The 22718-nt window shown below is 39.6% G+C and overlaps 1 long non-coding RNA gene and 1 pseudogene across 1 annotated transcript in view; both read left to right on the forward strand.

Moving 5' to 3' along the window:
• The first annotated feature begins 2887 nt into the window (after positions 1–2887).
• LOC143673785 (uncharacterized) overlaps positions 2888–22718 on the forward strand; it is a 32197-nt gene continuing 12366 nt past the window's right edge. The window contains exon 1 of the long non-coding RNA XR_013170641.1: positions 2888–3454. This is a non-coding gene — a long non-coding RNA (uncharacterized LOC143673785). The remainder of the gene's footprint in view (positions 3455–22718) is intronic.
• LOC143654232 (N-acetylneuraminate (7)9-O-acetyltransferase pseudogene) lies at positions 7067–10963 on the forward strand (annotated as a pseudogene).

Consider the following 22718-nt stretch of genomic DNA (forward strand, 5'->3'; position numbering starts at 1 on the left):
TTCACTTGCAGAATTGGATTTAGAGAGAGAAAGGCCACATCTGAGCAATGAAAGAGGTTCTCTGGAGGTGTCTCAGGCATACCTATAGGAAAGCTTTGCTTCTCTGCCACATACATAAGCATCACCAGAGCAAGCCTCAAGATGAAGAGCTTCGCCTATTGTTTTGGGTATGTCAGGGTCTATTTTTGCATATTTAGTGAGAAAAATTCAAGCTGTTCCAGTTTGAATTCTGGTTCTCCTGGCCAGAGCAGCTAAAAGTCTGGGGTTTCCCTACCCCCATAAGGATGAGATCTATCAGACCTTGATGGCCACAGGGAAAGAAGTCAGAATTCCCCCAATGGGATAGTGAAGGCTGATAGTTTCCCCATGGGCTCTGATGAGGAGCTGGGAGACGAACTGGCGGTCAAGCTAGGTGACTTGTGAACTCAGAGGTGCCAGTATAAAATCAAGTCTCACTTAGGGGTGCCCCAGTAATGACCAGGGTGTCAATGCTTTATTTGTTGCTGAGATAGAGTTTGGAGGAAGAAGAGTCAACAGTAGACAAATAAAGGTGATGAAGAGACTGGGCTCTGAGAGGGAACAGAGGGCTTGAGCTTTGCCTGTAAAATGTAGACCCTAAAAAGACAAGAGAAGCTGTAAACTGAATGCTGTGAGTGAAGCAATAAAAGAGGGAGTGGAGACACTTCCCCCTGTGGTATGGTCACCTAGCAGGGCTCACAGATGCTTGGCCACAAGTCTCGGGCAGCTCCATTTTTGTGCAAAAGCACACAAACTTTAGGAGTCAAGGTCATTCATTGAGCTTGCTGGCGCTCTCCCCTCCATGTAGCACACAGGAGCAGTGTGGTGGGTAGGAGGGGATGGCACCAGATACTGCTTTTTGCAAGGAACCAGGTAGGATGAATTTCTTTGCCCAATCTCTGTCTCTCAATGTGCTACAATTCATTGTCCTGGCAAACTCCAGGCTGATATGGAGAGAGTCCATGAATCTCTCAAGCTTGTCCTGTCCACAGTGCTCTTTTGAGGAAAGCATGCCCAAATGGTTCTTACTAAGGATGTGCAAGACCACTCGGCCCCTGAGCAGCCAAGAAAACCAATCCTGAAACCCCAGCCAAGGAACTGAGGTTGAGCCAAAAGGTCAAGGTATTCTGAGGAGAAATAACCCAGTAAATGCTTGTTTGTTTTAAAAAATGACTATCTAGAAAAATGGAACACTGACCCAGTATCATCTCCTTCAACTCTTGGGAATTATACATTCTATTTATGGTGCATAGAAGTGCTCCTAGACAGGGCAGGAGCTGAAATTCTTATATTCAACAATGACCTGAGGTTCACATTTTCCATGATGTCTCTCAAATACGTTCTTTCCAAACCAGTAAGTACAGAAGCGACTGCTGCACTCTCTGAACCAACTTTTGATGCCTCCTCCTTTCCCCATGTACACTGATGCACAATCATCTGAGTGTGATTGTGCCTTATACACTTAAACAAGCCTGACTAATTTCCTGCTGATGGGGAAGATTCCTGCTCCTACCCAGCTGTGTGCCCCATGATGCCATCTAAAGCTGAGGGACTGAGTTTGAGTGGGCATGGACTCTCCAGGGGCTCTAAATCAAGAACCTTACACAGCCCAGAGCTTCCTCTCAGCTTTGGTGAAGTTTTGGTCAGTTCTGTCCTTCCTCAAAGATGGCATATTAGCATCCTGCTAATCCTGGCTTAAGACAATGCAAATTTCTTCTTTGACAGTTCTGGAAGACAGTTTCACTGGGCTAAAGTCAAAATGATAGCAAGGCACTTGCTTTTGGAAGCTCAGAGGGAAGAAAGCTTTTCCTTGCACTTTTCAGCTTCTAGTGACTGTTGACATTCATTCACTGTGACCTTTCCACACAGCCCTATAACCTTTAATTTTCATCACTTAATATTCACTCTGCTCTCTCTCTCTTATCAGGACCCTTTGTGATTATGTACATCAGGTCCACCTGGAAAATCCAGAATAATCTCATTTTAAGATCCTTAATCATATCTGCAAGGTCTCTTTTGCCATTTAAGGTAACAGGTTCTGAGGATTATCATGTGGCTGGACATCTTTGGGGGGTCCATTATTCCATCGACTACAGATAGTGAGCCTGTCTGAAACTGTTGTGTACCCCAGAAACACCATGTTCTTTAATTCTCATTCAATATATTTTTTAACTTTTTAAATTGTGTAGTATGACATATTTACAAAGTAAACAAAGAAAAAAGGAAGAGTTTTTAAAACACTCTTCAGCAAGTAGTTACAGGGCAGATTCCAGAGTTTGGCATGGGCTATCATTCCATCCTCTGATTTTTCCTTCTAACTGCTCCAGAATATAGGACTACTCATTCAACATTGCTGGGTGAGATCTTTTTTATTGTTTCCATGGAGAGTTGACCCACCCAATTGTGGGTGGATCTTCTGATTACATGGTTCCCATGGAAATGTGACCCACCCATTCAAGGGGGGGAGGGTTGCTTACCAGAGCCCTTTAAGAGGGAACGATTTGGAAAAAGCTAGGCCCCACATAGCACACACAACCAGACACCTCTGGAGATGCAGAAGGGAAACAGCCCAGGGGGAAGCCTTACAAAATGAGGAGAGAAAGCTAGCAGGCATCCTCATGTACCTTCCCAACTGAGAGAGAATCCCCAAACTTCATCGGCCCTTTCTTTGGAGTTAAGGTATCTTTCCCTGGATGTCTTAGTTTGGACATTTCTATTGCCTTAGAAGTGTAAATCTGCAACTTAATAAATTATCCTTTTAAAAGCTGTTCCTTTTCTGGTGTATGGCATTCCAGCAGTTTAGCAACTAAAACAGATGGTGACCACCTTGCTTCTCCCTGCAAGGAGCTCCTGAAATGGGGAGATCAGGCCATCTCTACCTGGATATGGTCTGGAATTATGGCTCAGAGGGTGCTCTCCCATCCCCTAGCCTTTCCTTTAGAAGATCTAAGCTCAGGTCACTGGCAGGAACGTCTCGCTTCTTTAGTATGACTGACGTCACCGCCAGCCACGCTCCTCCGACTGCGCATGCGCGCCCAGTCTTTGGCCCCGCCCCACCCCGTGTCCCACTCTGCGTGAGAGGCGGGGTCGCATCTTGAGCTGGGCTCCCGGCGCTTCTGCTCTGGGTTTCGGTGAAGGCGAGCTCGGGTTGGGCGGAGGCTGCATCTGCAGGATCCAGATCCTCACGCAGTGATGAAAGGAGCCGGCCGGGATCTCCGACCTGTTAACAAATCCAAAGAGCATATGATGTGACTTGGGCCTCTACCAAGGCCTCCCGACTGTAAGACATAAATCGCCCCAACCGCAGCCCTTTGGCTGTGTGGAGCCGGCCCATCGCGCGTGTGCAAATGACAGCTGAGCTGAGTCACGCAGGATGCACCACAGTTAGCCAAGAGAACAGAGGAGGGACGGGTGTTCCAGGCGGAAAGAACTGAAGGTGAGTTCAGCGAACTGAAAGTGCGGTAAATTGTGGATAGGTGAAGTGAGCGATGAGTGTGGGGCGGGGCGCAGCAAGTAGATCATTATAACCTTAGAAACCGCATTCAGAGGGCATGGACTTTATCCTAAGCGCATCGAGTGCATTTAAGCCGGAGCATGACGCGTGTTTTTGGAGGGATGATTCTGACTGCAGTGATTAGAATGGATTAGGAAGGTCAGGGAAGTCCTGAAGCTGTCTACGTTTTGGCAGAAGGTGAGAGTGGCCTGATCGAGGGAAGCAGCAGTAAGAATAGAGAGAAGTGCATGGAGTCTAAATGTATCTGGGAAGCCTAATATATAGGATTTGGAAAGTGGTTAGATATAGCGAGTGAGGCAGGGAGAGGTCAAAGACAAGAAAAATTCTCAGAATTCTCACTTGGCTTTGTGTAGGTTCTTTTACTGAGAGAAGCTCAAGAGGAATGGAGGTTTGGGAGATTGTTGTGTGTGTGCCTGGGGTAGGGGGATTTAGCTGATGAAAGGAGCAACTGGGAAGGCATTTTTTTTGTGAAATGTGGGCTCTAAGGTAGGAAAAAGAAACAAGGAAAATTTGCACCTTTTTTTCAAAGCTCCTTTGTGACCCTTGTTTTATGTATACAATGGTGCTTACGTTTTAGGGAACCATTTTCTCTGGGCAATGCTGGGGACAGGCACTTTGACAATTGCTTTTTTGGCATTCTATTCCTCATTTGCTTTCTGAATTTCATTATCTGTATCAAGTGTGCGTGGCTTAGAATAGTAACAAACGGAAACAATGTAAGTCTTTAAAGAGTAATTTGCTGCAAAGAATTGAACAGCTAGCTCTGGATGAGAAATGAGCAGATTGCAACCTAGGAGCTCTTAAATCAAATTTGTTTCTCTGAACAATCTCTTCTAGGTACCCTCCCTGTTACTTCCCTGCTTGCTGTCTTTTACATACTCATAATTCTCCTCTAGTACTCCAATATGTAAATTGACCAACAATTTCCTTTTGTAGAATTTCTGTGGTTCCTAGTATCACTATCAGAGCTGGCATTGTTATATTCTTTTGCCATTCTGTGTCAATCGAGAAATAACAAATTGAGCTGCAAAAGTGTCTGTTTGGAGGTTTTAGAATTGCAATTCCTGGAGCACAGGTTCAGGTAGCAACCTAAATTGTGTCCTGACTTGGCACTTCCCAGCAAGGTTTTTAAAGAAAAAGAAGATTATCTAAATTGTTTGTGACGTGTGAATATTCGGAGTGCTCCAAATGTCCTACAGGTTAGATAGTTTATAGATTTCTTTATCTTCTGGTTTATTTATGATGTCCAGTTATCCTTAAGATTTTGAGGAACATGTTGCTTGTGACTATGCATACTTTGGCAGTTTGTGTCATCTGGCTGAGATGTACATAAAGAGTAACCACCTGAATGGCCTCCTGACTCCATTTTAAAGCTCTTAGCTTTAGTAATGCTATTTTACTTTATTTATTTTCACATGTGGGGCTTTTTATAGAAAAAAGGAGCAAAGGAAAAAGGAGAAAAGAGAACAAAAGGAGTGGGAGAACACAAAGTCCTGCAGTGTTGGATTTACAGCTTGGAGTCATAATCTCTATTACTGTCCCTTCTTAGTTCTTCTCTTATTCATTCAACAAACATCTCTTGCATTTTCTCTGAACCAGACATCATTGCAGGTGCTGTTCCTCTGGGTAAATAGTAACTTTGGGAGTTGGGAGACTGTAAGGGTAGGTGCTATGTTCCAACCACTGTTTCCCTGCTGTCTTCAATTTATTCTTTAAATTATTCTTATTATTTGTTAAGGAGGTTGTAGATTTACAGAAAAGTCATGTAAAAATACAATGTTCTCATATATCCGCCTATTATTGACACTGCATTACTATGGTAACTATTACAGTTGCTGAACAAATATTAAAATGTTAATGTTAAGTATAGTCCATATTTTACATTAGGTGATTTTTTTCCCGTGTTACTATTATTATTATTATTTTTAAATCAGCCACACAACACTTATTTACTGTTTAAATTACCCCATATTTTCACGTCAACAAAAATATACTTTACCCCATGTATAGTCAAAGCAAGTAAGTGCAATCTTTTAAACACTACAAAACAATCAAATTTGTGCAACCGATAAATAAATTTATACCTAAAGTTAGCTTTTAATAAAACAAAACTAAAACAAAAGCAAACATTGTCCAAAGTCACCAGCTTACTTGAACTTGTATGTATATTCAGACTCAGTCGTAACAACTTGACTCTTCACTACACTTCATAAGTTTAGAGTAAGAGATAGATTAAAAAAAAATAGAAGGGGTAATAGGAAATATCAAAAAGAGTATAAAGAGCTTTCCAAACATTGGAAATAATGTACAAAAATTAATTAGTGGGTGGCAGGGGCAGATGAGAACATATGAAGTCCATCCTTAGGGTGATCGGTATCACACTGGTGTAGCTGAAGGAGAGAACACAGGAGAATGTTTGGATTGGAAAGAAAATTTGGCCTTTTTTGTAAAAAGCCACAACAGTGTCAACAATGACAAAACCCTGTCATGGAGCCAGAATAGTTCCTGTGTGAAAAATGTACAAAGATTTAGGCTTATATATCTGCAACCATAGTTAAAAGGTGTTCCAGTTTGAATCTGTTGTAAACTTCAGGAAAGCCATGCCCTTTAATCCTTATTCAATATTGCTGGGTGGGAGCTTTTTGATTAGCCATGGAGATGTGACCCACCCAATTGTGGGTGGTAACTTGATTAGATGGCTTCCGTGGAGTTTTGTCTCTACCCACTCAAGGTGGGGTTGCTTACTGGAGCCCTTTAAGAGGAAAGCATTTTGGAAAAAGTGGGAGAGCCAGGAGAGCCATGAGAGCCCATGCAGACAGAGACCTTTGGAGATGAAGAAGGAAAATGCCCCTGTGGAACTTCATGAAATAATGAACCTGGAGAGAGAACTAGCAGATGTTGCCATGTTCGCCATGTGCCTCCAGTTGAGAGAGAAGTCCTGAATGTCACTGGTCTTCTTGAACCAAGGTATCTTTCCCTGGATGCCTTAGATTGGACATTTTATAGCCTTGCTTTAATTTGGACATTTTCTTGGCCTTAGAACATGTAAACTTGCAACTTAATAAATTCCCCCTTTAAAAAGCCATCCCATTTCTGGGATATCACATTCTAGCAGCTTGCAAAGTAGAACAAAAGGCAAAATCATGTGAGGAAGCATTTAATATCGTAACATGAATGCATATAAATTAAAGGCATACTGGCTGTTTGGGACCCTTTAGCCTTCAAATAAATTTGATACTTGGCATTTCCATTTCTGCAGAGTAGGTTGTTGCAGTTTTGATTGGGATCACATTGTTTATCATTCTACATCATTGCACATGATAACAATAGTGCAGTCATTCTTGAGTAAAAGAGTTTCAATGAAGAATGAAAAAGATTTGCATACAGGAAACTACAAAACGTTTCTAAAAGAAATCAAAGAAGACCTGAACAAATGGAAGGGCATTACTTGTTCATGAATTGGAAGACTAGATATCATTAAGATGTCAGTTCTACACAAACTGATTTACAGATTCAGTGTGATCCCAATCAAAATTACAGCAGCCTACTCTGCAGAAATGGAAAAGCCAAGGATCCCAAACAGCCAAATACATCTTGGAAAAGAATGATGTTGGAGGACTCACACTTCCTGACTTTCAAGCATATTACAAAATTGGAATATTTTACAGTGAAAATACTAGAGAGACTAAAGTATTACATAGAGAACAAACAGGTGAATGGAAAGGCTGGATGTAACTTGTGATTGTGATTTATCACATATCTGGAGCAAGTACATTTTTGCCTATTTGCATGCACATTTGTGTTCTGGTTGCTGCATATCTGTTTCCAACAGGATATGGGCATTTCTCATACTTTTAGATCAAAGGAAACTTTGGAATCCATAGAGTATGTCAGGTCCTGTTTCATCTCAGCTTCCTGGTAGTAGTGTCATATATAGTAATGGGTCAACCTTACTATTACTTTGTCCCCTTGGTCACTGTATGGTTTGTGGTCATATATGTTATTTAGCTTTATGGCCATGAGTAATACAAAGCAAAGCAGATGGAATGTTTCTGACATTTTGGTTTACTGATGAAATAGCCTTCTTGCTGTCACATATATATTTTTTGGCATATTCTGAGGGTGCATTTGAGAAGATCATTTCTCTTTGACTATTGTCCAAGTGTTTTGTACTGAAAGGGAAGGTAAGTGAGAGGTGGTGTTAGGTAGTCTCTTGCAGATTTTGTTTGCTTTCATTTATCTGGCTACAGAAGAGCCAAGTACTTTCTGAAGAAAAGGGTGAACCTCCTTTTTCAAACAGAGTTTCAAATATTCTATTGTTTATTTCACTAATTTCTTTCTTGACTATTCCATCTGGGCTAGCAGTTGTAAAAACAAAGCAGAGTAGAATGGACTCCATCCGTCTTTTTTTTTATTGTGAAATATGACATATGCAAAAGAGCAATACATTTCCAAGTACATTTTAACAAGTATTTATAGAACAGATTTTAAGGTTTGGTATGGGTTACAGTTCTATGATTTTTTTTCTTCTAGCTGTTCCAAGACACTGGAGACCAACAGAAATATCAATATAATGATTCAGCAGTCATACTCATTTGTTAAATCCTATCTTGTCTGTTATAATTCTCCTTCTCTTTAAAAACACATATACATATGTGTTAGTTAGATTCAGTTGTCAACTTGGCCAGGTGAGCATACCTAGTCTTATTGCTGCAGACATAAGCCAATGATACAACCTCATCTGTTGCTAATTACATCTGCAGTCAGCTAGGAGGCTGTCTGCTGCAATGAGTGGTGTTTGACTTAATTGGCTGGTGCTTAAAGGAGAGATCACAATGTAGCACTGCTAAGCAGTTCAGCATTCCTCATCTCAGGACTAGCAGCTCAGCCCAGGCCTTTGGAAATGCAGAAAGAAAGCACCCCAGGGGAAGTTGTTGGAACCCAGGGGCCTGGAGAGCAGACCAGCAGAGACTATCTTGTGCCTTCCACATAAGAAAGAACCTCAGTGGAAAGTTAGCTGCCTTTCCTCTGAAGAACCAACAAAATAAATCCCCTTTTATTAAAAGCCAATCCGTCTCTGGTGTGTTGCATTCCGGCAGCTAGCAAACTAGAACAACATAAAAGCAGTAAATGTCAAAGTTCTACAATAACTAGTTGTAGAACAGATTTCAGAGTTTGGTATAGGTTACAATTCCACAATTTTGGGTTTTTATTTTTAGCTGCTTTAAGGTACTGGAGGCTAAAAGAAATATCAACATAATGATTTCAGCACTCATGCTCATTTGTTAAACCCGACCTTCTCAGTATAACTCCACCATCACTCTTGATCTTTCTCCCCCTCTTCAGGGGTATTTGGGCTATGTCCATTCAAACTTTTTCATGTTGGAAGGGGCTGTTGATAATATGAGATAGGGAGATGGAACAAGTTGATGTTTTGGTAAGGCTGGCCCCTCTGAATTTCAGGACTTAATCTTGTTCAGAGATCCATCTGGAGGTTGTAGATTTTGGAAACTTACCCTAGTGCATGGAACCCTTGTAGAATCTTATATAATGCCCATGTGTTCTTTAGGATTGGCAAGAATGGATTTGGTTGAGATCTGCAACGTCATTTTTTTTTATTGTATAGTATATATATACAAAGCAAAGAAAGAAAAATGCAACAGTTTACAAAGCACTCTTCAACAAGTAGTTGGCAGGACAGATCCCAGAGTTTGTGGCCTACCATACTGTCCTCTCAGATTTTTCCTTCTAGCTGCTTCAGAATATAGGAGTGTAGAAGGAATAAATATTTTTTCATTATCACAATCAAATATCTTTTGTGAAAAATAACATATATGTAAAACACCAATAAATTTCAAAGCACAGTGCCACAGTTAGTTGTAGAACAGATTTCAGAGTTTGGTATGGGTTACAAGTTCACAATTTTAGGTTTTTACTTCTAGCTGCTGTAAGATACTGGAGACTAAAAAAAATATCAATATAATGATTCAGCAATCATATTCATTTGTTAAACCCTACCTTCTCTTTATAACGCCACCATCACCTTTGATCTTTTTCCCACTCTTTATGGGTATTTGGTCTATGTGCATTCTAACTTTTTCATGTTGTATGGGGCTGTCAGTAATATGGGGTAGGGAGATGGAACTAGCTGATGTTGTGGAGAGGCTGGGCCCTCTAGGTTTCAGGACTTATGTGGTCCAGGGACCCATCTGGAGGTTGCAGGTTTCTGGAAAATACCCTAGTACATGGAACCTTTGTAGAATCTTATATATTGCCCTAGGTGTTCTTTAGGATTGGCTGGAATGGTTTTGGTTGGAGTTTGGCAGGTTATGATAGGTAGCAATGTCTAACTGAAGCTTGTGTAAGAGTGACCTCCAGAGTAGCCTCAACTCTATTTGAACTCTCTCAGCCACTGGTACTTTTATTAGATACACTTCTTTTCCCCTTTATGATTAGGATGTAATTGTTGATCCCATGGTGCTCGGGCCAGACTCATCACTGGTAGTCATCTCCCACTCCACTGGGAGACTTTCTTCCCTGGATGTCATGCCCATGTGGTCGGGAGGGCAATGACTTCACTTACAGAGTTGGGCTTAGCAGGACAGGGCGCATCTGAGCAACAAAAGAGGTTCTCCAGATGGAAGTCTTAGGCATACCTATAGGTAGGCTAAGCTTCTCTGCTACGAGAGTAAGCCTCAGGATCAAGGACTTGGCCTGTTGATTTGGGTGTCCCTAATGTATGACACAGTATCAAGGGATTCCCTGATGGTGAAGTTTAATAGTTCCATATTTTTTCTCCCCTCTCTCAAGGGCCTTTGCCAATGCTTTTTGCTTATCTGTTCACTATATTCTATGATGTATACAGGCATTAGATTAAGCTATACAGGATTAAAGGCCCTCATTCTTACTCTGGGATCCCTGTGTTTCCATTTTTCAAATAAGCTCTCCAGACAGGTTGAGTTACTTTATGTACTATAGAAAATTTAGGTTACAGACCAAATAAAGCTTTCTTCCTTTGGTCTCAAAGAGTAGGTGTGGTTCTAAAATATAGACAAGGTCTTCCTTACCCCTGTATTCTGAATTACCTTAATCCCAACCTGATCAGTTTCATTCTTATCTCTAAATACTACCCTCTCAAAATCCAGAAATGATAATTACCACTCCAGACTAAATGTGTCTGCTATAAGAGTTTACAATCTAGTTTTCCTATAAGCATTTTCTTTTTTAATATTTTTTTTTGACAAAACAACATACAGACACAAGCATTCTTAACATACGAACATTCTGTATTTGGTGTATAATCAGTGACTCACAATATCATAGTTGTATATTTGTCACCATGACCATTTCTTAGACATTTGTATCACTCCAGAAAGGTAAAAAGAAAAAACTCATACATACTATAATGTGTTTTTTTTACCCCTCCCTCTCATTGACCACTGGTATTTCTGTCTACTGTATATATATATATATATATATATATATATATATATATATATATTTTTTTTTTTTTTGCATGGGCAGGCACCAGGAATCGAACCCAGGTCTCCCACATGGCAGGTGAGCACTCTGCCACTGAGTCACCTTGTCCAGACCACCCCAATATATTTTAACCTTTGTTCCCCCTATTTTTTTTTTCACTCCCTTTCATTGATCACTATTATTTCAATCTACTCAATTTTATAAGCATTTTCTAAAGGAGGTCATACAATAATTGTTCTTTCATTTTTGGCTTATTTTCCCTCACCAAATGTCCCACAAGTTCATTCACATTGTTTCATGCCTCATAACTTTGTTCTCTCTGGTAGGAGCACAATATTCGACCATATGTATGCACCATAGTTCAGCAATCTACTTCTCATTCAGTGCCTCCTTCAGCCACTTGCATTCAATAGGCATCATGTGTAATGCCCAGAGGCCAAAGTCCATCAACATTCTGAATTTTAAATAACTTCATTATTCCCAAGAAAAAGATAATCAATAAACACACCCTCACCAATAGGAAATCTAAACCACCCATTAACTTTTGTCCCTCCCCCTATTATTTACGTCTCCTGTTGCTGTGGTACTGCTGTTTTCTTGTTAAATATAGCCCATAGCAGTTTTCCCCTTATGCCCGGAGCTTAAGCACTCTTTGTAGAAGAATCATACCTTTGAAGTAGTTCATGCAAGAACTTAATTATATATAGCCTTTTTCTTTTTTTAAAATATATTATTATTGAGAAATCGTTACACACATACAGTCCATTCATAATGTACAATCAGTTGCTCATGACGTCATCACATAGCTGTGTATTCATTACCATGATCATTTTTAGAACATTTGCACCACTCCAGAAAAAGAAATAAAAAGAAAAAACTGACAGCTCTTATATCCCTTACCCCTTCTCTCATCGACTCCTAGTATGCCAATCTACCCATTTTTTTGCCCTTTATCCCCCCCCATTATTTATTTATTTTTATCCTTATTTTTTTTTACTCATCTGTCCGTACCCTGGATAAAAGGAGCATCAGAAAAAGGTTTCCACACTCACACAATCACATTGTAAAAGCTATATAGTTATTTAATCATCTTCGAGAATCAAGGCTATAGGAACACAGCTCAACAGTTTCAGGTAATTCCCTCTAGCCACTCCAGTACACCACAAACTAAAAAGAGATGACTATATAATGCATAGGAATAACTGCCAGGATAACCTCTCAACTCTGTTTGAAATCTCTCAGCTGCTGAAATGTTATTTTATCTCATTTCTGTCTTCCCCCTGTTGGTCAAGAAGGCTTTCTCAATCCCATGATACTGGGTTCCAGCTCATCCTGGGAGTCCTGTCCCATATGGGGAAGGGCAGTAGTTCCCCTGTTGAGTTGGCTTAGAGAGAGGCCACATCTGAGCAACAAAAGAAGTTCTCTGGGGGTGACTCTCAGCAAAATTGTAAGTAGACTTAGCTTTTTCTTTGTAGGAATAAGTTTCATAGGGACAAGCTCCAAGTTCAAAGGCTCAGCCTATTGAATTGGTTGTTCCTACTGCTTGTGAGAATATCAGGAATTCCCCAGATGGGGAATCTGAATATTACCTCCTTTCTCCCCAGTCCCACAAGGGGACTTTGGAAATATTTTTTTATTCTCTGCCCAAATTTCTCTGGTATATATCGAGGCATATGTACTAACTTGTACAAACCAAACAAGATTTCCTGCTTTACTCAAGATTCCAAGTAGTTATGGTGTTCGAATAAACTGACCATACGAATACAATTAGATAATGTACTGCCCAAAATATGAGTCTTGCATCGAATAAACATCTCTTCATTTAGTCTCATACAGAAGTTGAGGTGTTAAAATATGGGCCATATCATCCTTTACCTGCATTCTGATTCATCTTAATCCTATCCAGATCAGCTTCATTCATATCTCTAGTCAAAGTCCAATTACTTTTTCTACTTTTTAAAGAGTCATCATAGTCTTATTCATTTGTTGTTGTTGCAGTGTACTTTGAAATTTATTGCTCTCTTTGCATAAATGTCATTCTTCACAAAAAAAAGAAGAGAAGGGAGAGTGTAATAGAGAAGATGGGATTTAAGAAATGAACATGACTGCTGAATCAATATATTTGATATTTCTTTTGGTCTCCAGTGTCTTGGGAACAGCTGAAACTTAGAACTATGTTCCAGTAGCCATGCCTCCCGAAGAGGACCATACAATGATATAGCTTTCGCAGTGTGACTGCCTGCAGCAAACCCAGGTGGTCTAAGAAGTGGCCCTTATACTCTTTTTAAAAAATATTTTTATTGACAAATCTTAACACATATACAGTCCATACATGGTGTACAATCAGTGGCTCACAATATCATCACATAATTGTGTATTCATGACCTACATAGGGGTTAGAGCAATGAGTTTACCTGCTGAGTTGACTTAGAGAGAGAGGTGACATCTGAGGAACAAGAGAGGTTCTCTAGGGGTGCCTCTTAGGCATAATTATAAGTTGGCTTAGCCTATCCTTTACAGGAGTAAGTTTCACTGGGGCAAGCCCCAAGATCAAAGGCTCAGCCTATTGAATTGGTTCCCCCCCTGCTTGCAAGAATATCAGGAATTCTCCAAATGGAGACATTGAATATTCATCCTTTCTCCCCAGTCCCCCAAGGGGACTTTGCAAATACTTTTTTGTTCACTGCCAAAATTACTCTGGGATATATCAGGACATCACACTAACCTGGACAAACCAACAAATCTCACACCCTAGTCAAGTTTCCATGTACTTATGGTATTCTGCTAAACTGACATACACATTAAATTAGGTAATGAGCTACCAAAAGTATAAATTTTGCACCAAATAAACATCTCTCCCTTCAGTCTCACACAGAAATCGAAGTTTTCAAATATAGATGATATCATCCTTTACTTATTTTCTGATGTACCTTAGTCCTATCCAGATCACCTTCCTTCGTATCTCTAGTCAAAGTCTGATCACTTTTTCAACTTTTTAAACAGTTCCTGTATGGGGTAGTGCTAGCTTTCATAGCTTCAGAGCTCTAAATCTGAGTGTCACTTGTTACATAAATACCCAAAGTTTTTGGTAATGACCAGGTTACATATAAACAGTTTAGTATCTCAGAATTTAGAAATAGCAATTACAGCTTCTGAAAATATGTGACTGCTGTAAGAGCTTACAATCTAGGACCCTTTACAATATGCCCCAACCTATTATCCCATGCTCCCAACTTCAGTTCACTGAGTTTTTACATTATAGTTAGTCTATATAAATGGGGCATGATAATATTTAGCTTTTTGTTTTTGACATTTCATTCAACATACAGCCTTTAAGTTTCAGTCACCTAGTTGCATGCCTCACAACTTCATTCCTTCTTGTGGCCACTCAGTAGTTCATTTTGTGTATACGCCATAGTTCCCCACCTTCCATTCCTCAATCATACCCTTAGGCCACCTGCATCCATTGTGGATCATGAACACTGCTGCCAGAAACTTCAGTGTGCAAATGCCATTTGTTTCTAGTTCGTTAGCTGCCAGAATGCAATATACCAGAAGGAGAATGGCTTTTAAAAAGGGGGATTTAATAAGTTGCTAGTTTACAGTTCTAAGGCTGAGAAAATGTCCCAGTTAAAACAAGTCTATAGAAATGTCCAGCCAATGGCATCCAGGGAAAGATGTCTTGATTCAAAAAGGCCGATGAAGTTCAGGGTTTCTCTCTCAAGTGGAAGGGCACATGGAGAACACAGTCAGAGTTTCTCTCTCTCATTTGGAAAGGCACATGGTGAACATGGTCAGGGTTGCTCTCTCATCTGGAAGGGCACATGGCGAACACAGCATCATCTGCTAGTTTATTCTCCTGGATTTCTGTTTCATGAAGCTCCCCAGGAGGCATTTTCCTCCTTCATCTCCAAAGGTTGCTGGCTGGTGGACTCTGCTTCTTGTAGCTCTGTTGTTCTGCTCTGCTCTTTCTGAATCTCTCATTCTCCAAAATGTTTCCTCTTTTATAAGACTTCAGAAACTAATCAAGACCTACCTAAATGGGTGGAGACATGTCTCCCCTAATCCTGCTTAACAACTACTCTTGATTGGGTTACATCTCCAGGGAGATGATACAGATTCAAACATATAGTATTGAATAGGGATTATTCTGCCTTTATGAAATGGGATTTTGATTAAAACATGGCTTTTTTAGGTATATACATCCTTTCAAACCAGCACACCATTCATGTCCCCACACTCAGTTCCTCCAGGTATAAACCAAGGAGCAGGGTTTCAGGCTCATATGGCAGCCCCACCCCTTGCCTCCTGTGGAACCACCACACTGCCTTCCAAGAGGCTGCACCTGTTAGTTTTGCTACTGATAGTGAATAGGGACATCTCTTTCTCTGCAGTGTCTCTAGCACTTGTTCCTCTCTGTTTATTTTTTTTTATTTCTCTGTTAATTTTTTAAAAGTTTTATTCGCATATCATACAATCCAACCTAAGTAAACAGACATGCCTTAGCTACCATAATCTATATGAAGACATTTCCTTTTCTTCCACAAAGAATCCTTACCTCTTCCCCATGCCCCCTGCTTGTTGACATTTAGTTTTGGCATAATGTCTTTGTTACATTTAGTGGAAGTATTTTACAGTGTTACCATTGACTACAGACCCTAGTTTGCAGTGATTGTACTTTTTCTCATATACTATCAATTTTCAACACCTTGCAATGTTGACTCTTACTTGTTCTTCCTCATGCAAAAATGTTTTTATACTTCCACACTTGGCAGTCCTAAGTTATATCACCTCAGTCTTTACCCTCTGTCTCTCCTTCTGGTTTCATACAAGCCCCCAGCCTTTTTCCCTCAATCATACTCATATTCAGTTTCATCCAGTGTACTTATATTATTGTGCTACAATCAGGCTACATTGTGCCATTTGTTTCTGGATTTTTATGATCAGTCTTCTTGCACAATGTGTATTCCTTCAGCATCAAATGCCCACTCTCTACCTGTGTTCGTTTGCAAGCTGCCAGAATGTGATAACAGAACTGGAATAGCTTTTAAAAAGGGGAATTTAATAAGTTACAAGTTTACAGTTCTAAGCCTGTGAAAATGTCCAAACTGAAGCATCCAGGGAAAGATACATTAATTCAAGAAATACTGATATGTCTGCAACATCTCCATCAGCTGGGAAGGCACACTGGTCTCTTGCTCTTGGGTTCCACTGCTTTCAGCCTCTGTTCCTGTGGAGATTCCTCACTTTCCTTCTCCGGGGCTGGCTTTCATCTCTTGGCTTCCCTTGGCTCTCTCGTGGTTCTGGCTTGCTTAACATCTCATGGCAATGTCTGCTGGGCTCCAGGCATCTCCAGGCGTTCATGTGTCTGTTCTCTGCTGATCCACATCTGTGGCAGCTCTACTGTGAAGTTTCTGTCAGCTCTGAGGCGTCTATCATTTCTCTAGGCTCTCCTCAGAAGTTTCTGTTGGCTCTCTCTGTTGTTCCTGCCAGCTCTGTCATTTCTGACTCACCAAAATATTTCCTCTTTTAAAGGATCCCAGTAACCTAATCAAGACCCACCTAGAATGGATGGCATCACATCTCTATCTAAATTAAATTAAAAAAATTTTTTTTTATTAATTAAAAAAAATTACAAGAAGCACAAACATTCCCAACACATACACTCAGCAGTTCACAATATCATCACATAGTTGCATATTCATCATCATGATCATTTCCCACACATTTGCATCAATTCAGAAAAAGACATAAAAAGACAACAGAAAAATAAAACAAAAACAGGAAAAAAAATTTTACATACCATACCCCTTACCCCTCGCTTTCATTGATCACTGGCATTTCAAACTAAATTTATTTTAACATCTAAATTAAAATTTAATACACATTGTTGGGCAAGCCACATCTCCATGGAGATAATCTAATCAAAATAGTAGATTATCAAAAGTATTGAATCAGGATTTTAAAAAACAGTTGCTTCCACAAGATAGGATCAGTATTAAAACCTTTGGCTGCTCTAGGGTACATAATCCTTTCAAACTGGCACACTACCTATGTTATTATCCATGTTTTAATCCGAATCCCATTTTGTAAAGTTAGCCATTTCTTCTAATCCCTATCCAGTACTGTATGTTGGAAACTTTAATTACATATTCTCCATGGAGGTGTGACTCACTCAAGAGTGGGTGTTAAACTGGATTAGGTGGTGACATGTCTCCACCCATTTGGGTGGGTCTTGATGGTTTATTGGAGTCCTATAAAAGAGGAAACAGTTTGGAGAATGGGAGATTCAGAGAGAGCCAGAGAAGAATGACATAGCCATAAGAGCCCACTAGCCAGGGTCCTTTGGAGATGAAGAAGGAAAATGCCTCTGAGGGAGCTTCATGAAACAGGAAGTCAGGAGAGAAAGCTAGCAGATGAAGCTTTGCTCGCCATGTGCGCTTCCCGCCAAGAGAGAAACCATGACTGTGTTCACCATGTGCCTTCTCGGATGAGAGAGATATCCTGAACTTCATCGGCCTTCTTGAACCAAGGTATTTTTCCCTGGATGCCTTAGATTGGACATTTCTATAGACTTGTTTTAATTGGGACGTTTTCTCGACCTTAGAACTGTAAACTAACAACTCATTTAATTCCCCCTTTTAAAAGCCATTCAGTTTCTGGTATATTGCATTCTGGCAGCTAGCAAACTAGAACAGTAGTTGTAGCATTTTACATTCTCAGCAATAATGGATAAGTGTGCCTCTTTCTCTACATCCTCTCCTGCACTTTTTTTTCCTGTTTTTTTTATATTGACAGATGATATCTCACTGTGGTTTTGATTTGCATTTTGCTAATAGCAGTGAAGTTAAGCATCTTTCCATGTGCCTTTTAGGCATTTGTATTTCTTCTGAGAAGTGTCTGCTCAAGTCTTTTGGCCATATTTCATTGGGTTGTTTGTCTTTTTTGTTGTTGAGTTGAGGAATCTATTTATATATTCTGGATATTAAACCCTTACCTGATATGTGGTTTCCAAATATTGTCTCCTCTTGTTGAGGCTGCCTTTTTACTTTCCTGACAAAGTTCTTTGATGCACGAAAGTGTTTAATTTTGAGGAGAGCTCATTATCTATTTCTTTTTTCATTGCTTCTTATTTCAGTATAAAGTTGAGGATACCACCACCAATCACAAAATTTATAAGATTTACCTACATTGTTTTCTAAAAGTTCTTAGCTCTAACATTTAGGTCTTGAAGCCATTTTGAGTTAATTTTTGTATAAGGTGTGAGATATGGACCCTCTTTCATTCTTTTGCATGTGGATATCCAGTTCTCAGAAACCATTTATTTTTTTTTCTTTTGGTAACAGCTTTACTGAGATATAATTCACATACCATACACTTCACCCACTTAATGTGTACAATTTGATTGTTTTTAGTACATTCACAGAGTTGCACAACCATCACCACAACCAATTTTAGAACACTTTCATCATCTCAGAAAGAAATCCCATAGTTGTTAGCTGTCATTCCCTAACTTCCTATTCGCAACCCCCCTCCACCCCTGGCAGCTACCAATCTATTTTCTTTGTCTCTACGGATTTGTCTATTCTGGCATTTCATATAAATGGAATCCTACAATATGTGGCCTTTTGTGACTGGCTTCTTTCATTTAGCATAATGGATTTAAGGTTCATCCATGTAGTAGCTTGTATCAGAATGTCATTCCTTTTTATGGCTGCATGGTATTTTATTATATGGATATACCACATTTTATTGAAATTAGAAGTTGATGGGCACTTGGGTTGCTTCCACTTATGGGCTATTATGAATAATGTTGCTATAAGTATTCATGTATAAGTTTTTGTGTGGACATGTATTTCCAGTTCTTTTAGGTTTATGCCCAGGAGTATAATTGCTGAGTCACATGATAACCGTGTTTAGTCTTTTGAGGAACTACCAGACAGCTAAAGTACCTGTGTCCTTTTATATTCCCACCAGCCATGTATATGGGTTTCAACTTCTCCACATCTTTACCAACACTAATCATCTCGCTTTTTTTATTATAGCCATCCTAGTAGAAATGAAGTGGTATCTCATTGTGGTTTAATTTGCATTTCCCTTAAAGCTAATGTCTGATGTTGATCATCCTTTCATGTGCTTATTGGCCATTCATATATCTTCTTTGGAGATATGTCTATTTAGACCCTTTAGACCCTTTGCCATTTATTGAAGAGGCTTCTCTGTCGCAGGTGGGTTAGCTTGATTGTCTTATCAAAGATGTCCATAGATGATAACTTCTATTTCTGAACATTCAGTTTGATTCCATTAGTAAGTATATCTATCTTTATGCCTGTACCATGCTGTTTTGACCACTGTAGCTTTGTAATATGCTTTAAAGTCAGGTAGTGTGAGACCTCCCACTTCATTTTCCTTTTTCAAGATAATTGTAGCTGTTCAGGGCATCCTACTTTTCCAAATAAATTTGGTTATCGGTTTTTCTATTTCTACAAAGTAAGTTGTTGTGATTTTAATTGGTATTGCATTGAATCTATAAAACAATTTGGGTAGAATTGACATTTTAACTACATTTAGTCTTCCAATCCATGAACACAGTATGCTCTTCCATTTATTTAGGTCTTCCATGATTTCTTTTAGCAATTTCTTTTAGTTTTCTGTGTATAAGTCTTTTGTATCCTTAGTTAAACTTATTCTTAAATATTTGATTCTTTTGGTTGCTGTTGTATATGGAATTTTTTTTCTTGATTTCCTCATCAGATTGCTCACCACTAGTTTATAGAAACACAGCTGATTTGGGGGCATTGACCTTGTATCCTTCCACTTTGCTGTACTCATTTATTAACTCTAATAGCTTTGCTATAGATTTTCAACATGTAATGTCATGTCATCTGCAACAGTGAGAGTTTTACTTCTTCCTTTTCGATTTGGATGCCTTTTATTTTGTTTTCTTGTCTAATTGCTCTAGCTGGGACTTCCAGCACAATGTTGAATAACAGTGGTGACAGTGGGCATCCTTGTCTTGTTCATGATCTTAGAGGGAAACCTTTCAGTCTTTCCCATTGAGGATGATGTTAGCTGTGGGTTTTTCATATATTCCCTTTATCATGCTGAGGAAGTTCCCTTCTGTTTTATCCTTTGAAGTGTTTTAATCAAGAAAGGATGTTGAGTTTTGTCAAATGCCTTTTCTGCATCAATCGATATGATCATGTGGTTTTCCACTTTGATCTGTTAATATGGTTTGCTAGTTTGAAAGGTTTCTGTACCCTAGAAAATCCATGTTTTAATCCTGATCCATCTTGTGTAGGCAGCCATTTCTTTTAATCGTATTCAGTACTGTAGGTTGGAAACTTGATTAGATTGTTTGCTCGGATTTGGCATACCCAGTTGTGGCTATTAACCTTTGATTAGAGGGAGATTTGACCCCATCCATTCCAGGTGGGTCTTGATTAGTTTACTGGAATCCTTTAAAGGAGGAAACATTTGGAAAGAGCTTCAGAGCCACAGAGCTCATGCAGCCAGAGAACTTTGGAGATAAAGAAGAATACACACCTGGGGGAGCTTAAAATAAGAGACCTGGAGAGAAAGCTAGCAGATGTCGCCATGTTTGCCATGTGCCTTTCCAGTTGAGAGAGAGATCCTGAACCTCATTGGCCTTTCTTGAGTGAAGGTAACCTCTTGTTGGTACCTTAATTTGGATATTTTTATAGACTTCCTTTAATTGGGACATTTTCATGCCCTTAGAATTGTAAACTTGCAACTTAATAAATCCCCCGTGTTTAAAAGCCGTTCTGTTTCTGGTATAATGCATTCCAGCAGCTTGCAAGCTAGAACATATGTTGTATTATATTAATTTGATTTTCTTATGCTGAATCAGACTTGCATGCCTGGAATAAATCCCTTTTGGTTTTGGTGTATAATTCTTTTAATGTGCTACTGGATTTGAATTGCAAGTATTTTGTTGAGGATTTTTGCATCTATATTCATTAAAGAGATTGGTCTGTAATTTTCTTTTCTTGTAGTATCTTTGTCTGGTTTTGGTATTAGAGAGATTTTGGCTTCCTAGAATGAGTTAGGTAACTTTCCCTGCTCTTCAATTTTCTTTTTTTTCATTTGAGCAGGATTGGTACTAATTCTTTCTTGAATTCCTGGTAGAATTCACACATATGAAGTCAGCTGGTCTTGGGCTTTGCTGTTTTGGAAGTGTCTTGATGACTGAGTCAGTGTCTTTACTTGTGATTGCCTTGTTGAGGTCCTCTGTTTCTTCTCAAGTCAGTGTTGGTTGTTCATGCCTTTTTAGGTTGTTGTCCATTTCCTCTACTTTATTTAGTCTAGTAGTATATAGTTGTTCATAGTATCCTCTCATTACCTCCTTTATTTTTGTGTGGTCAGTGGTTATTTTGTCTCTTCCATTTCTGATTTTATTTGTATACTCTCTCTCTGGTCAACCTATCTAAGCATCCATCAATTTCATTGATTTTCTCAAGGAACCAGCTTCTGGTTTTGTTAATTTTCTCAAATGTTTTCATACTCCCAATTTCATTTATTTCTTCTCTAATCCTTGTTATTTGTTTCCTTTTGTTTGACTTGGGGTTAGTTTACACTGAATTATTCTGGACCTGAAGGGTCTTATCCTGTCCCCGGCCACAGGTGACACAGCTGGAATTGACCTGGGTCTTTCTTGCTGCATCCTCAGCTCTTCCATAGATACATGTATTCATCTTCATTCACAGTGCCCTCCACACAGCATGGGGGCTCCCTGCAAACCCCAACTGGCACTGAGCACTTGTGCTCCATGATAACTTAGCCCTGGGTCTCATGGGTCCAGAGCCATGTCAGTTACTAAAGAGCCTGAACCTTGGGGTTCCCAGTACTTCAGGCTCCCACCTCCATGTGCACACATTTACACTTTCTGGGTGGTTCTCCAGCCACAGGAAGTAAATAGTTACACATGTCCTTGCCCAGGGTGTGAATCTTTTGCAAAAGTCCCAGGAGCTCTCTCCACCCAACAGCAGTGAGTGCAGACCACGATGAGTATTCTGTCCTGCACATACATAGATAAGAACCTAGAAGACCCTTTTTCAGAGTGCTATGTGGTGAGCCAGCAAGATTTGTGACTACACTTACTGCTAGATTCTGTGCTCATGCCTTGCTCTGACTTTGCAATGTTTCTCCTCCTTTAGACATTGAACATGGATGTCTTTTCCCTTCAGGTTCTTCAGAGACCTCCAGTCATGGTGGGTTAAACTTGAACTTCACTGCCAAATACAGCACATGAGCTTGATCAACTCCCCACTGAATAACACATGAACTGCTGAACATGTTGGAGACAATGGGGAAAACTTGAATATGCCTTGGGTGACTCCTAAAAATGAAATTATTTTGAGATCACATAGAAAAATGTAGTGGTTTTATAGAAATATGCATAACGTGAGACATTCCATTTAAAATTAAGTCTTTGCATGTTACTCAGGAAAAACAAATTAGAGGTTCCTTGAGGATATTGATAATGAGTGTACTAATAATAACTTCTTTGCAATGTTGTTTCGAGAGTTAAGTGTTAGCAGATGCACCAGTTTGTAACTGTTGTACGCCCTGGAAAAGCCACATTCTTTAATCCTCATTCAGTATTGCTGGGTGGGATCTTTTGGCTCTGTAGCACTTTCCCAAATGGTTCCCTCTTAAAGGGCTCTAGTAAGCAACTGCACCT

The sequence above is a fragment of the Tamandua tetradactyla genome, chromosome 2 (assembly GCF_023851605.1).
Source record: "Tamandua tetradactyla isolate mTamTet1 chromosome 2, mTamTet1.pri, whole genome shotgun sequence".
Classification (NCBI taxonomy): domain Eukaryota; kingdom Metazoa; phylum Chordata; class Mammalia; order Pilosa; family Myrmecophagidae; genus Tamandua; species Tamandua tetradactyla.